Raw genomic sequence first — 16,489 nt, forward strand, 5'->3', positions numbered from 1 at the left:
GCAGGTGAGTCTTCTCTCCCTGTCTTAATTACTAAGACTTTTGGTTGCAGATTAGGTTTAATCAACAAGGGAGTTTACAATAAGATTATAGCTGAGACAGGAAAAGGTGAACCTTGAGGAGAGCAGGAATCCAGGAATATAAGGTCAAGATCAGGGAGTAGAAACTGGGGCTCCACCCTAGTGGATGGGGAAGTTAGAGCCCAGAGAAGAATAATCACCTAACATTAATTGGATATTTACCATGTGCCAGGCACTGTTCTAAATCCTGCATGTTAATCCAATGAAGTTATTCTTACATCATCATCATCTTTATTATGAGGTACATTACTATTAACTATTACCATTTCATAAATGAGGAAACTAAGATACACTGAAGATAAAGCAACATGCCCAAGGTCTTCCAACCTTTGAGACTTCCTGCATTTGAACTCCGGCAATTTGGTTTCAGAATCCACTTATTTAACCACCATGTATATGATGCCTTTAAGAATTGTGCAGTAGGCAACCTGTACACCCGTACTGAGCATCCCTGATTATGGAATAAGGACTAGCTCAATGTTTCTCAACAGGGGCACAACGGGGGTTGAGGGCCAGATAACTTGCTGTGCAGGGCTATCTCAGCCCTATTTACTAAATGCCGGTACTAGGGCGCCTGGGTGCTTCAGTGGGTTAAAGCCTCTGCCTTCGGCTCAGGTCATGATCCCGGGTTCCTGGGATGGAGCCTCACATCTCTGCTCAGCGGGGAGCCTGCATCCTCCTCTCTCTCTCTCTCTCTGCCTGCCTCTCTGCCTACTTGTGATCTCTGTCAAATAAATAAATAAAATCTTTAAATAATAAATAAATAAATAAATGCCAGTACTAATCATTCCAATCATTGTGACAATCAAAATGCTCCCAGGGGAGAGTACCAGCCTCAGGAGAGAACAACTGGGATAAACAGACACCCCCAAAAGGTGTCTACCTCTCTATTTTGTGAGCCCCTTGAGACCTAAAATCCAGGTGTCTTCTTTTCCTCCTCCCCTAGCAGCCAGCACAGGGATCTGTGCACGTACTCACTCCACAGCACAGAGCATGCATTGTGCCTAGAGCTGAAGCTGCCTACAGTCCTCACCCCCAAGATATGGCTGAGCGCTGAATGAATGCATGTGTCCAATCTTCCCAACCTAAATTAATAGGGGTGAAAATATGAGTCACACATGGTAGGTTCACCTCCGATGGGCCTTCACAAACACACCACAGTTTTCACAGTTTAGAAATGAGTCATTTCTATTATGAAAAAAGAATGCAGTTGTTGTTGTTTTTTTTTTTAAACTTTGGGAAAGAGAAAAGTACCTATACTCCTACTCCCTGCATAACTACTCTGTTTTGCCTGTTACCTTCATTCCCTACCTACACTCGCTTTCAATGTACTGGGTGTAGTCAAAGAGCAACCATCTGGGTTTCTGCGGGTTTTGGTTAACATTTATAAATGGTTTCCACATTGCTACATGGTCTATTGCACAGTGTTCCATTACACTGTTCTACTTTTATTATTATTATTGGTCCTTAGAAACATCTTTATTACAAGCGTTTTTAAAGGATCTACTTTAATTTTAAGCAAACTTCCAAGCACTAAATGTTTTAGCTAATTTCCAGGTTTATTGGTTTTCGGTTTTTCGCTTTATCAGTAATGCTGCAATATACATTTTTATGCACGTAACTCTGCTTCTGTTTTAATTATTCAGGTAGTTCCCAGAAATGGGATTATCAAGGCAATGGGTGTGGACATCTTTACGGCTCTTGGAACAAAGTTCCCTATCACTTTCCAAGAAATAAGCACCAATTTACATTGTTTCCCAGCAGTCTATGAGCATACCAATTTCACTACGATTTCACCAGCATTAAAGGCTCTTCTTATTTTTTTTCCCCCAAGATTTATTTATTTATTAGAGAGAAAGAGATACCATGAGCAGGAGGGGCAGAGGGAGAGAAAGAATCTCGGGCAGTCTCCATAGAGCCCAACATGAGGTTCAATCTTACAACTCTGAGATCTTGACCTGAGCCAAGAGTTGGACACTTAACCAGCTGAGTCCCCCGGACGCCGCAAGGACTCTTCATTTAAAAAAAAGAATTGTCAGGGGCACCTGAGTGGCTCAGTGGGTTAAAGCCTCTGCCTTCAGCTCTGGTCGTGATCCCAGCAAGCCTCACATTGGGCTCTCTGCTCAGCATGGAGCCTGCTTCCTCCTCTCTCTGCCTGCCTCTCTGCCTATTTGTGATCTCTGTCAAATAAACAAAATCTTTAAAAAAAGAAAAAAGAATTGTCAGGGCGCCTGGGTGGCTCAGTGGGTTAAAGCCTCTGCCTTTGGCTCAGGTCATGATCCCAGGATCCTGGGATCAAGCCCTGCACCGAGCCCTGCATCGGGGGTGGGGGGGTGGGGTGGGGGGGTGGTCTCTGCTCAGCAGGGAGCCTGCTTCCTCCTCTCTCTGACTGCCTTCTCTGCCTACTTGCGATCTTGTCTGTCAAAGAAACAAATAAGGGGCACCTGGGTGGCTCAGTGGGTTAAAGCCTCTGCCTTCAGCTCAGGTCATGATCCCAGAGTCCTGGGATTGAGCCCCACATCGGGCTCTCTACTCAGCAGGGAGCCTGCTTCCACCTCTCTATCTGCCTGCCTCTCTGCCTACTTGTGATCTCTTCCTGTCAAATAAATAAATAAAATCTTAAAAAAAAAAAAAAAAAAAAGGAATTGTCCACATAAATGAAATGGTGGTATTTCAAGTTGTCCACATAAATGAAATGGTGGTATTTCAAGTTGACTTAAATTTGCATTTCATGCATTGATTTCATGCATTTTCCTGCTGCCATTTATTATTGCATTCCTCCTTATATTAATAAATTGTACACAGTGTCTAGAATGGTAATTATTATCTTCATTTCACACACCAAAATCCCACCAGAGAGGTAAGGTCAAGTTGCCCGAGTTCGTAGAGTTGGTCAAACTCAGAAGGAAAGTTTCCTACCTGCTTAGTCCAGTGCTCTTCCCAGCCCACATCACAGCCTCCCCCTGCTCAGAGGCGCTCAAGGCTGAAATCAGCTTGTAGGATGCTGGTCCCACCCAGGACTACATGGGGGGGCTGGTGCAGAGGGCCTGAGGCTCTGGAGTTAGCGACCATCTTGTTTCCAGTAATCGGTTCAAGTCTACAGTCACACGCAAGGACAGCCCGCAGAGCAGATCCCGGCACTTCGACCTCCTTCCCTGCCTTTCTGCTCCAGGTACTGGAGAATGACTGAGAAGCTCCCCGTATTTCACCTCTGATAAATTTCTTTTTTTTCTTTTTTTTAATATTTATTTATTTTTTTTTAAACTTTATTTATTTGACAGAGAGAGAGAAAGAGCCAGAGAGAGAACACAAGCAGGGGGAGTGGGAGAGAGAGAAGCGGGCTTCCCAGCAGAGCGGGGAGACCGACGGGGGAAACGGTCCCGGAATCATGACCTGAGCCGAAGGCAGACGCTTAACGACTGAGCCACCCAGGCCCCCATCACCTCTGATGTATTTCTTAGGATTGTGATTTCCACCAGACTTGGCTCCTTCCCAAAAATCTCTAGGGAGAAACCTCCCCACTTTCCACACACGGATTCCTGGTCTATGGAGTCAGAATCGTCAGAGGTTAGGGCCTGAAGAGCTATGGTTTTTAACCCCTTCCAGGTTCTTACAAGGCTCACCTAAGTTTAGAAGCCATTGCCTTAGGATTCATAAGATTACACGGCGGGGGGGGGGGGGGGGGGTCTTGCTAAAAATGCAGATTCCGGCCCCTCTAGAGTCCGGTGCTGGGCCCTGGAATGCGCATTCCTACAAGCATGCAGTCCACGGACCACACAAAGTTGACCTTTGGGGACTGGGAAAAGGCTTTGCAACCACCACTTTTACAACTGAATCCAAACCTTCACTGGAAAACGGCTCTTCCTTCTCCTCAGAGGAACCGGCTAGACTTCCTGTAAATCCAGTTTTCTCGGAAAGCTCCAAAGCATTAGCATATAAGCATTGGAGAGCCGAGGAAAAGGAGAAGAGCTTTTCTGCCCAGGAGAAAACGCTTCCTCCCGGAGCGGAATGGGGGCCACGGGGGCCAGCGTGGCAGGTGGTGTTTATCTGCAATCATGGGCTATTCACCAAAACTCCCAAACCGCCTCTTAGATGCAAATTGTTCATCAGCTCTATCATGTAGCCATTCATCCTGGGGATAAATGGCAACAATTTAAGTCATCTTTTGTTCCTACGCCCCCCCCCAATCCCAATCAAACTCCCAAAGAGCCAGCAGAGCCTGGAAGCCACACAAAGGCACCACTTCCTGTGTGAAAGGGACAGGACATCTACGCCAGGGGCTGGATCCCAGCTCCTGGACTTAACACAGGAGTCAGGTTTGTTTGCTTAGGCAAAATCACAAAGATGTTTTGGCATAGGTTCCAAAATATTGCCTCTCTTTATTGGAGGAAGGATAAGAGAATATTTAATTTCACACTTCTCGCGATCTTCCTACCTTACCCTCCACCAAATATTTATCTAGGAGCAGGAATCAGGGGAATCTCAGCCCAGATCGGGTCATTTGTTTATCTAACTATCTTCACTGCAGGTTTACAGCGTGTCAGAAGCAACAACTTTGAAGACAAAGGACTGGGAAAGCCACTATGTATCTCTACATCATGACGTGCAAACATTGGTTTTGAGGTAGGGAAAAACCATGATGGAATTACAGTTGCACTAATAAAATCTTTTTAAAAAATCTCTCAAATTGACCAAGATTAAAAGGAATTCTAATACCCAGTGTTGGCAAGGATGCAGGAAGTGGGCAGCCCACTCTTCTGCTGTACTTCCCGGAGGGCACCTGGGCAGTTGGTGTCACAAGCCCTAAAAATTAGGCAAATCCCATGCCACCTCAATCACACTTCTAAGCATTTATCTCCCGGGGGAGAGGGGGATCAAAGGTGCACAGACACTACTTGTGGTGATATTGGTAATATTTTAAAATGTTCAAGGACAGGGGCACTTGGGTGGCTTAGTAGGTTAAGCCTCTGCCTTCAGCTCAGGTCATGATCTCAGAGTCCTGGGATCAAGCCCCACATCGCACTGGGCTCTCTGCTCAGCGGGAAGCCTGCTTCTCCCTCTCCCACTCCCCCTGTTTGTGTTCCCGCTCTCACTGTGTCTCTCTCTGTCAAATCAATAAATAAGATCTTTAAAAATAAAATAATAATAACACCCTCTTAATAAGAAACTCTTCTTGCACAAAAAAAGAAAAGAAAAGAAAGCCTCTTAAACTCACACAGCACATTACAGTGGTCAACTCTCCTTTACACATTTACGTCTTTCTGTTTCTCCCTAGTCGATGTAGAAACCCTTTGCCATTATCAAGCATGTCCTCTGTACATGGCCCCATGAGAAGTATAAAAACATGGATAAGCATGGCAGCCCAGTGGTCCACCATCAAGTTGCGTATCCGAATCACCTGGAGAGCTTTAAAAAAACAACAGACAGATATCAGAACCTGTGTGGGGTGCAGGCCAGGAATTTGATTTGGAAAGCTCCCCAAGAGAGCTCTCCCTTATGCAAGGCAATAGTCCGTGGGATTTCAAGGGGGTGGTTCTGGAACTTGACTCCACATTAGAAGCACCTGCAGAGTCTAAAGATCCCAGTGCCCAATCTGGCACCCAGAACAATTAAATCAGAACGTCTGTTCGTGGACCCAAGCTCCCAGCATGTTCTCTAGCTCCCTGGGTGACCCCAACATGACGCCAACGTGCAGTGGTTCTCAATCCACTGAACTGAAGGAATTCAGAGGTGATAAGAGGACAGGCCAGAGTGACCTAAGAATGTTTCTGCAGGAGATGGGATCTGAGCCATGGCTTCAAGAAGGAGCAGCAAAGAGGAAAGGAATTTGAGGGTGGAGAAGTCTGTAAGGACACATTTGGCTCAGGCAAAAGATTGGTCCTGAGAAATAAGGCCGGGAGCGTTGGGCAGGGCCTGATTTCACGGGGCCCAGAATGTCAGACAAGGGGGTTAGCTTAATCCTAAGAGATGGTCATAGAAGATCTTGAGCAAGGCGGTGACTGCTTTAAGATTTGGGGGAAGATAAATCTGAGAGTAGAGAGCAAGTTTAGAGAGGAGCCAGCAGGACCAAATAAGAGATTATTAAAGATTTTCTAAAGTGATAAGATCTAGTAATGGAGAGGGTGCAGAGAGACAGGCATTCTCACATGCCTGCTGCTGGGTTTTAACACAGATTTTCCAGAAGGCAGGGCAGCCCTAGCCTTTAGGATGCCTTTGTGAGAATTGGAGCAAGATGTCCCTACCTCCACGAAGACACAATCCCATGCCACAGAGCACGACTCAGCAAGAAGAGCTGAAGCTGGATTTTCAACCCCATCCTATTGTCTTTGACACTGACCCCCATGAGGGACAACCTATCTGCAGCAGCCCTCCTACTGGGGGAGTTGTGGGACTGCCTATCACTGGCCCCTGCTATGGTCACCAAACACGGAACATATAGGGACTGCTCCTACCCTAGAATAGGTTCATCGCAGAGCTACGCGTATCTTGAAGTGCCCAAGAAAGTAGCGAGGGTTCCGGAGGAACTCAGATCAGGAGAGAACACATCAGTGGCAAGCGTCATTGATCACCTGTCTGGCAGATATTCCCTCTTTAGCCTTGACTCAGAACCCTGCTTTTCCCATACAGCAGTGTGCCCAGTACCAAAGGCAACCCTGGATGGGTCTAAGCCATTCCTGCTCATTGCTGTCCCCTTTGCCAGCGATCGGTCCAACGAAGCATATAACCATTGTTGGAGCTACCAATAATAAGAGGATTTGCCCTGCCCGGAAGAGAGACGTATGTGAAGCAAAAGCCCTATTCCTGCCACCATCACCTGACCATCCACATCGTTATGTCCTGTTCGGAGGCTACGGCAAGAGGATGTGTTGGAGTGGCGACGGCTACCTTAAAACCGTGACGAATCTCAGATTCTCGGAGAACCTGAGCCAAGAGAATCCCTGAGATTCCGACTCAGGGCTCTGACCTTGCTGAACGGCTTAACTAATCCTGGAACCACTTACCCCAGAACTCATGTTTTGTGAAATAATGAAATCCCTTCACAGTTTGAATTACTGTTCTTCAGGTAACAGTATCACTCACAGCTGAATGCATTTTAACATTCTAAACATGCGCAAATTGATTTGTTCAACAGGAACCTAATGTCCTCCTACTTGATGCCAGGGATTTAAAGATGGATGAGTTTCCAGCCCTCTGGGAGCTTAAATTCTAGAGGGAAAGACAGACAGTTAAAACAAATAAACCCACGGGACAAGTGCTCAAGCAGAAGTAAGAATAAAGGACAGCGGGATGACAGAAGGCAAAATAAAATGCCTTGGTCTGAGAATAAGAGAATCTATAGATGGTGTTTTGTTTTATACATCAGCTTCAAGGGCTATCCAGGTGAAGAAGTGTGCGATGCTGTGGGCAGGCAGGAGGTCTGAATTAAACATAGAAACCTGGGAGGTATCAGTGGAAAGCCAGCAGTTGAAGTCATGAGAGACATTCGCATCTCTCAGTATATCCGTCAAGGATGCTTTCAGCGGCTTCAGAATGTGACTAGCAGGACCAGCCCAGGATGGCTACGTTCATTGCCTTGACTCCGGGCAACATGGCTGTGATTAAGCCTGTAGACCCCTCTCCCCAGGTTCACAAGACAGATGCTGCAGCTTTTAGCACTGTATCCTCATAGCTTTTGTTTTTTCTTTAGATTTTTTTTTTTAAGTAATCTGTACGCCCAATGTGGGGCTCAAACTCACAATCCTGAGATCAAGAGCTGTGTGCTCCACCAAGTAAGCCGACCAGCGCCCCTTTCTCCATCTCTCCATTAAAGGCAAGAAGGGCTGCTTCTCCTCACACATCGGTCTCCTGAAATCCCTCCCACCCTCACTTTTATCCACAAGCCCTTCGCCAGGGCTATGTCATGTGTCCACCCTTCAACAAACCATGTGCAAATGCACATTTTTTACTGTGATTTTTTTTTGGACCAATCATGATTCATCCCCGAGCAAAGAGGAGGGGACTTTCTCCCTGAACAAGAAGAAAAGATAATGTGGAACGAGCCTCCAACAGTATCCTCACTCCCTGAAGGAGCCAAGGGAATGGGCAAGGCCAAAGATAGAGAACTGAGAACTTGTTGACATTTTCGGGATGGGGTAGGGAGGGTGAGGGAGGTAGAGACGGAGGAGAAAAGATCCGAAAAGCAGGAGAAGACAAGAAAAGAGAGTTCCCAGAAGGAGGAAGTGGCCAACAGCTTCAAATGTTATTAGGGAGGTCAAATAGATGAGGACAAGCCTGGAGGCCATTAGTCTTGGTGAGTAGGAGGTCACTCTTGACCTTGGTTAAGAGTGGTGCCAAGAACATAAAAACATATTGAAAGGGGTGAGTGGGAGGTAAAGAAGTGAAGTGTGCAGGCAAATGGAAAAAACGAAATATGCAACCAGAGGGAAAAACCTTGGAGGGAAAAGCTATATTGAGCCCAGAGTTGCTAGAATCCTGAGCTATAGCCAGACCTGACTGGAGCTAACTAAGCAGGAAGACTTGACCAGCTTCCTCTCCTGCATATTCATCAGGAGCCTTCTTGCCAGCTTGAGAGGGAGGGTGAGACAGTGGAGCCTCCTCCATCCCGGCTCCACGATTAATTCCCATTTCCCTTGGGGCTTGGCACAAAAGAAGGACGAAATCATGCTCTCCCACCATCTGGGCAATTACGGTCTCCCATCAGCTGGTACAAAATGCAGGGTTTGTGACACTTAGTGGCAACCCTGCCCCCATCACATCTGGGCCTTAATCTCTTGAATTAGCCAAATCAAGGGAAATTTGGAGATGTATTGTGATTCAAGTGATGGAATAAATAACCCGCGGCCAGGCTGCACTCCAAGTCTCCCCGCCTTCATGATGCTTCAATGCAGAAGGCAGGAAAGGTGTGACCAGCTCTGCTTTCTGACATCTTGGGGGAAACACAGGCGTCTGGGCAGGAGGGTTGTAGATGGCGTGTGCCCAGCCTCGGTTCCTCCCCTGGGGACTTCCTAGAGCCTCCCCATCTGCTGTTCACCCTGGACCCATGACCTAGAGCAAAGGGGTATCTTGGGTTGTCTAGGGGATGCCATGCTGGGCAGACACCCACCCATAACTTGGGAAAGGCTGATATGAGGATTCTGTGATGCTCAAGCCCGGATGTGTCCCTCTATGCTGGCACCAGTTACACAGCATTGGAATCCCCTGGGACTCTCTCTGTCCCACAGACTGTCTGCTGCCTGAGGGCAAAGAGCTAATCTGCCTTTTTCACACTACTCTCTGCCCAGTGCCCAGAATAGGGACTAACATAGAGTTATACTCAAGATGTGTTGACCATTTGAGCAAACAAACGAACGAATGAAAGAATGAGAGGGTGTAGAGAATATATTCTGGGGGTACCTGGGTGGCTCAGTGGGTTAAGCCTCTGCCTTAGGCTCAGGTCTTGATCTCAGGGTCCTGGAATCGAGCCCCGCATCAGTCTCTCTGCTCAGCAGGGAGCCTGCTTCCCCCCTCTCTCTCTCTGCCTGCCTCTCTGCCTACTTGTGATCTCTGTCAAATAAATAAATAAAATCTTAAAAAAAAAAGTTTAGAGAATATATTCTGGCCACTAAACACTCCTCAAAGGGCATTTCTTCAGGAACCACCATGTGTCCGTGGGGCCAGGTTGGCATGGCGGTGGGCGGCGGGGGGGCAGGGGGGCTGTGGAGGGGAGGCAGGAGATGGTGTGTCACTGGGCTCATACCTTCTGATAGGAAAGCATCTGATGGGAACCCTCTCCTGGTCCACTTTGGATTAGAGTACCTTCAGACCTGGTGTCATCATATGCAATATTCCCAATCACCCTGATAGGTTGGGAAAAAAGAGGAAATAAACTGATGAAATCCTAAACAGATTCAGTAAGAAACTTCTTACCTCTGTTGGGGATGCAGTCAGGACAGAGTATCCCCTTCCCATCTGTGATTAATTAATCCTATGACAGGGATTACATTCTCCATTTTACAGATTTATTTATTTTTTTAAAAGATTTTATTTATTTATTTGACAGAGAGAGACATAGCGAGAAAGGGAACACAAGCAGGAGGAGTGGGAGAGGGAGAAACAGGCTTCCCACTGAGCAAGGAGCCAGATGTGGGGCTTGATCCCAGGATCCTGGGGTCATGACCTGAGCTGAAGGCAGATGCTTAACAAATGAGCCACCCAGGCACCCCCATTTTACAGATTTAAAAAACAAACAAACAAAAACGAGCTCAAAGGAACAAAATGCCTATTTGTGTTTGTCCAACAAGTAAATACAAAAGCCAGGACTGGAACCTGAGCCAAGCCCAACCCTCTTTCCACTTTACTCCCTTGCCTCTTTGCACAGCCTCTGCCTCCCTTCACGGCTGGCCATATTTCCAATTAGCAAATCCATCTTCTCTGAAAACACTGCACATTCCAAGAGGAGCAAAGCTGTTAGGTAGAGGGTTGAACCTATCCTCAGGCCAACCAAATGATTTGCCTAGGTTTTTTATTTCCCAGCCTGGAATATTCCCAGCCCCAAGTGGCCAGGCATTCAGAATAGAGCCTGTATCTGGCTGCAAGCTTCCCAATGTCATGTGGACCCCGCGATCATGACCCCAGCAGAATGCAGATGCTTAACGACCGAGCCACCCAGGTGCCCCGAAATAGACTGTTAAGAGCCAAGCCTCTCAGGGCAGAGAGAGCTGCAGGAGTAGCCAGTCCTTTGGAGAGGTCTCAGCACTTGGTGGGCCCACTTTTCTTTTTAATTTTATTTACCCACTTCAATTTCGGTTCAGATTTTTTTCTTTTTTCTTTTTTCTTTTTTTTTTTTTAAGATTTTATTTATTTATTTGACAGACAGAGATCACAAGTAGGCAGAGAGGCCAGCAGAGAGAGAGAGGGAGAAGCAGGCTTCCCGCTGAGCAGAGAGCCCGACGTGGGGCTCGATCCCAGGACCCCGGGATCATGACCCGAGCCGAAGGCAGAGGCTTTAACCCACTGAGCCACCCAGGTGCCCCATCTTTTTTCTTTTTTTTTAAGATTTTATTTATTTATTTGACAGAGAGAGATCACAAGTAGGCAGAGAGAGAGAGAAGCAGGCTCCCCACCGAGGAGAGAGCCAGATGCGGGACTTGATCCCAGGACCCTGGGACCATGACCCGAGCTGAAGGCAGAGGCTTAACCCACTGAGCCACCCAGGGGTCCTCAGATTTTTTTTCTTAAAAAATAATCCTTAACCATTTGGATAAACACAGGAAATACTTTTTTTTTTTTTAAAGGCTGCAATCACCCATAACCTATCCCCCAGAGAAAAAACCCCTATTAACATTTTAGCATATTTCCTTCCAGTCTTTTTTTTATGCACTTGTTACATGTTGACAGTGTGTTATTATGTACATTTTTGTATCCTTCTTCTTTTGCAAAGTGGAACAGCTTTGTTGACTTTTATTCTGATCAAAGCAGTTCCCCCTAAGCCTACATATACCTAGAAGAACGTGGGAAGGCCAGATGATGTAGAAACAATCCCATATTTATGTGTACCTACTATATTTTAGATGCTGGGGGTCCAAAATTGAGCCAAACTTTTCCTTCCAGTCAGGGAAGAAAGACGGCAAACAGATAAATAAATGAACAGCATAATTTCAATTATGGTAAAGGTTTTCTAGGAACAGAGACTATCACAGAGAATACTGAGGGGCAGGGATAAGTAGCTGGGGAGATCAGGGAAGGCCTCCCAAAGGAAAGAGCATCTGAGCTGAAACAGTGTGGGGTGTTGTTCCAAAATCCAAAAGACACCTGCTGGGTACTGTCTCCACAGAGAGCTTGGTACCACCCACAATGCCCCTGGGCTCAGGCTGGAGACAGGGGCTCCCCCAATATTCAGCAAGTGTTTATGGAGCTTCCGCTGTGGGCAGGACACTAGAGACACAGTAAGCACAACACAGAAGTGGGGTCTTTTCTCAGGGCACTTACTGCCTAGCGGGGACACAAATGTGAAACAAATGAACCCATCCTTATATAAACACACGTGTTAAGGGCCTTAGGAGACAAGTAGGGAAGAGGGGGAGGGATCTACATAACATGGGGTGATCAGAAAAGGAAAAGACCTCTCTAAGGGAGTGTGACTTTTAACAAAGAATTGAAGGATGAAAGGATGACACGTTGGCCCATCCTGTCAGCAAGGAGTCGGCAAGGAGCCTTCAAGTAGGGGGAGCGCAGTCTCAGCAGGAAAATGCTTGGAGGTATTCGCACAACAGAAGTGTCCCGTTCGGCGGGGGATTCAGAGGGAATTTGGTCCCAAAGGAGGTGGACACAGTAAGCAGCAGTTAGGAGAGCCCGAGAAGCTGGAGGACGTAGATGGAAGTTCACATTCAAAGTATGGGAAGCCGGTGGAGAGTTTTAAGCAGGGCAAGAACGGGATCTGATTTATATATAGACTTTGGCATTGGCTGCTGTGCGAAAAGTAGATTATAGGGTGGGAAGAGTGAAAGCTGTAAGAAATAACCGGGGCTGGGCTCAGGGACAGAGATGGATGCAGCCGAGAGAAAGTTAAGACATGCAGTTCATAGAATTTGGTGTCAAATTAGAAGTTTCTGGCTTGGGCACCTGAATAGATGGAAATGCCACTTGGAGGCAAAGAGCTCTGAGTTCCCTGGGAGCTGGGGTTGGCAGGGTGGGGGTGGTGTGCTGAGAAGACTGAACCCCCTCCAGGTCCCTGAATAGCACAATGTCACCTTGATAGTTAATAATAGCTCCTAGGGATGCCTCGAAGTTCTGCTTTGATCTCAATATAGGACCAAGATGCACTATTCTGCCTCAGCTTCTTCCTTGGCTTTTGGAAGCCAGAACTGTGAAATGCCTCCTTCCACGGCATTTCTGAGCTTGTATATGATTGGTGATCATGGTGCCACATATTTTGCCTTCATATCTCACCAGTATAACAACATCAATAATCCAAGCGGGGGATGTCATTCCAATTTATTGATACGTGTGAATATTCCACTTCTATGCAGGCAAGCATTCCCAATGTGACGTGGAGTGAAAATCTTGTGTGCCCTATGTGTTGAAATTATTTTTTGGAAAAAAAAAAAAAGAAATAAATTATTTTTTGGGGGGGTGCCTGGGTGGCTCAGTGGGTTAAAGCCTATGCTTTTGGCTCAGGTCATGATCCCAGGGTCCTGGGATCGAGTCCTGCATCGGGCTCTCTGCTTCAGCGGGGAACTTGCTTCCCACCCCCCTCTGCCTGCCTCTCTGCCTACTTGTGATCTCTGTCTGTCAAATAAATAAATAAAATCTTTTAAAAAAAGAGAAAGAAAAAAAATTTTTTTGAAGTTTTGTTTTGTTTTGGTTTTGAGAAGGCTCCATGCTTGGTGTGAAGCCCAGTGCAGGGCTTGAACTCACAGCCCTGAGATCAAAACCTGAGCTGAGATCAAGAGTCAGTTGCTTAACCAGCTGAGCCACCCAGGTGCCCCTAAAGATTGTTTTAAAGATTTTATTTATTTATTTGAGAGTGAGAGAGCATGAGCAGGGGGAAGGGCAGAAGGAGAGGGAGAAGCAGACTCCCCATGGAGCTGGGATCCTCGTGTGGGACTCAATCCCAGGACTCCGGGATCATGACCTGAGCTGAAGCCAGTTGCCCAACCAACTGAGCCACCCAGGTGCCCTAAGATTTTATTTTTAAGTAATCTCTATACCCAATGTTGGGCTCAAACTCATGACCCCAAGATTAAGAGTCACATGCTCCACCACCTGAGCCAGCTAGGCACCCCTAGATCAGCGCTTCTTAAATTTATGGACAATCAGAATCACCTAGAGAGCTAATTAAAATACAGATTCTAGGAGTGCCTGGGTGGCTCAATAGGTTGAGCCTTGCTTGTGTTCCCTCTCTCACTGTCTTTCTCTCTCTCTCTCAAGTAAATAAAAATCTTTTAAAAAGAAAATAAAATACAGATTCTAGGAGGCTTATCTTCTAACATTCTTTTTTTTTTTTAAGATTTTATTTATTTATTTGTCAGACAAAGAAAGAGAGCATAAGCAGGGGGAGCAGCAGGTAGAGGGAAAAGCAGGCTCCCCACCAAGCAGGGAGCCCAATGCAGGACTCAATCCCAGGACGCTGAGATAATGACCTGAGCCAAGGCAGACACTTAACCAACTGAGTCACCCAGGTGCCCCCTAATGTTCTTATCTGATAGGTCTCTGGACTGGCCCAAGAATTGGCCTTTCTTACAGTTCCGAGGTGATAATAACTCCTGTTGGTCTGAGCGACCCACACTGAGGAACACTGAGCTAAAAAAGTTGACAGAAAAAAATACAGCCTTTCTGAGTCATGAAACATTTATGAAAATTTACATTATAATATAAGGTGGGGCAACTGGGTGGCTCAGCCTTACACACCCACCTTCGGCTCAGGTCATAATCCCAGGGTCCTGGGATCCAGCCCCACATCGGGCTCCCTGCTTAGCAGGGAGCCTGCTTCTCCCTCTCCCACTTGCCCTGCTTGTGTTCCCTCTCTTGCCATCTCTCTCTCTCTGTCAAATAAATAAATAAAATTTTTTAAAAAAATGATAATATAAGGCAAAATGATAGTTATTTTATCATCAATCTAGTCTTTGTAGAATTGTTTGCTGAACTAGCTTCTTTAACCATAAACAAAATAAACTTTGAAAACTGTAATCCTAGGCTACCTGGCTGACTCAACTGGTAGAGCACATAATTCCTGATCTCAGGATTGTGGGCTTGGCCCCACACTGTGAGAAGAGATTACTTAGAAAATAAGATCTTAGGGCGCCTGGGTGGCTCAGTGGGTTAAAGCCTCTGCCTTCAGCTCAGGTCATGATCCCAGGGTCCTGGGATCGAGGCCCGCATCAGGCTCTCTGCTCAGCGGGGAGCCTGCATCCTCCTCTCTCTCTGCCTGCCTGTCTGCCTACTTGTGATCTCTCTCTCTCTCTGTCAAATAAATAAATAAAATCTTTTAAAAAAAAAAAAGAAAAGAAAAGAAAATAAGATCTTAAAAAAGAAAAAGAAAAAGGAAACTGTAATCCTTATTTAATGCCATTCAGTCCATGAGTCTTTCCGGCAAAGATTCTATCTGAGAAGTTTCTTCTGTGCTGAGGTTTACCAAATCTGTGAGACAACCTGGACCCAGCTGAGGTCTTGATTAGATTAACGGGATCCGCCACACTGTCTCTGGGAAGGCAGCTCAAACTGTCTCTGGTAGGAAATAGCCATCTTGTAGAGCCTCTTGTGGGCTTTCATATATAATTTCTAACATTCAATCAAAAATTACTAAGTATGGTGATGCCTGGCTGGCTCAGTTGGTAGAGCACGTGACTCTTGATGTCAGGGTTGTGAGTTCAAGCACCATGTTGGGCATAGAGCTTATCTAAAGAAAAAAAAAAATGTGGGGGGCACCTGGATGGCTCAGTCGATTAAGTGTCTACCTTCAACTCAGGTCATGATCCCAGGGTCCTGGAATTGAGTTCCATGTTGGGCTCCCTGCTCAGCAAGGGATCTGCTTCTCACTCTCCCTCTGACCTACCCCCTGTCACTCTCACTCTCTTCCAAATTAATAAATTTAAAAAAAAATTTTTTTAATTACTAAGTATGTGAGAGACAGGAATATATGACTAATAATCCAATGGAAAAAATATACACTAGAAATAGGTCCGTAGATGATATAGACCTTGGAATTAAAAGATAAGGACTTACTGTATATATTTATTTATTTACTTTTGAAACCATGCAACATTGGCTTTTATTACGCATGGGTTTTTTAAATTATTTCCTCAATCCCTCCATACACTGGCAAAAGTAAGTATACTGTTGAAATTATTGGAACTTCATTTTTTTAAAGATTTTATTTATTTATTTGACAGAGAGACAGAGAGACTGAGAGACCATGAGCAGAGGCAGCAGGAGAGGGAGAGGGAGAAGCAGGCTTCCCGCTGAGCAGGGAGCCCGATACGGGGCTCAATCCCAGGAGCCTGGGATCATGACTTGAGCTGAAGGCAGAGGCTTTAACCCACTGCGCCACCCAGGTGCCCCATAAGACAAGGACTTTTAAAGATTTTATTTATTTGATAGAGACACATCGAAAGAGGGAACACAGCAGGGGGAGTGGGAGAGAGAGAAGGAGGCTTCCTGACAAGCAGAGAGCCAGATGCAGGGCTCGATCCCAGGACCCGGGGACCATGACCAGAGCCAAAGGCAGACGCTTAATGACTGAGCCACCCATGTGCCCCAACAAGGACTTTTAAATAATTATTATTAATATGTTCAGAAAATAAGGGCGCCTAGGTGGCTCAGTCATTTAAGCATCTGACTCTTGAATTTGGTTCAGGTCATGATCTCAGGCTTGTTAGACTGAGCCCAAGTTGGGCTCTTCCATGGGCGTGGAGCCACCTGCTTAAGATTCTCT

The sequence above is a fragment of the Lontra canadensis genome, unplaced genomic scaffold (assembly GCF_010015895.1).
Source record: "Lontra canadensis isolate GAN:19392208 unplaced genomic scaffold, GSC_riverotter_1.0 scaffold218, whole genome shotgun sequence".
Lineage (NCBI taxonomy): Eukaryota > Metazoa > Chordata > Mammalia > Carnivora > Mustelidae > Lontra > Lontra canadensis.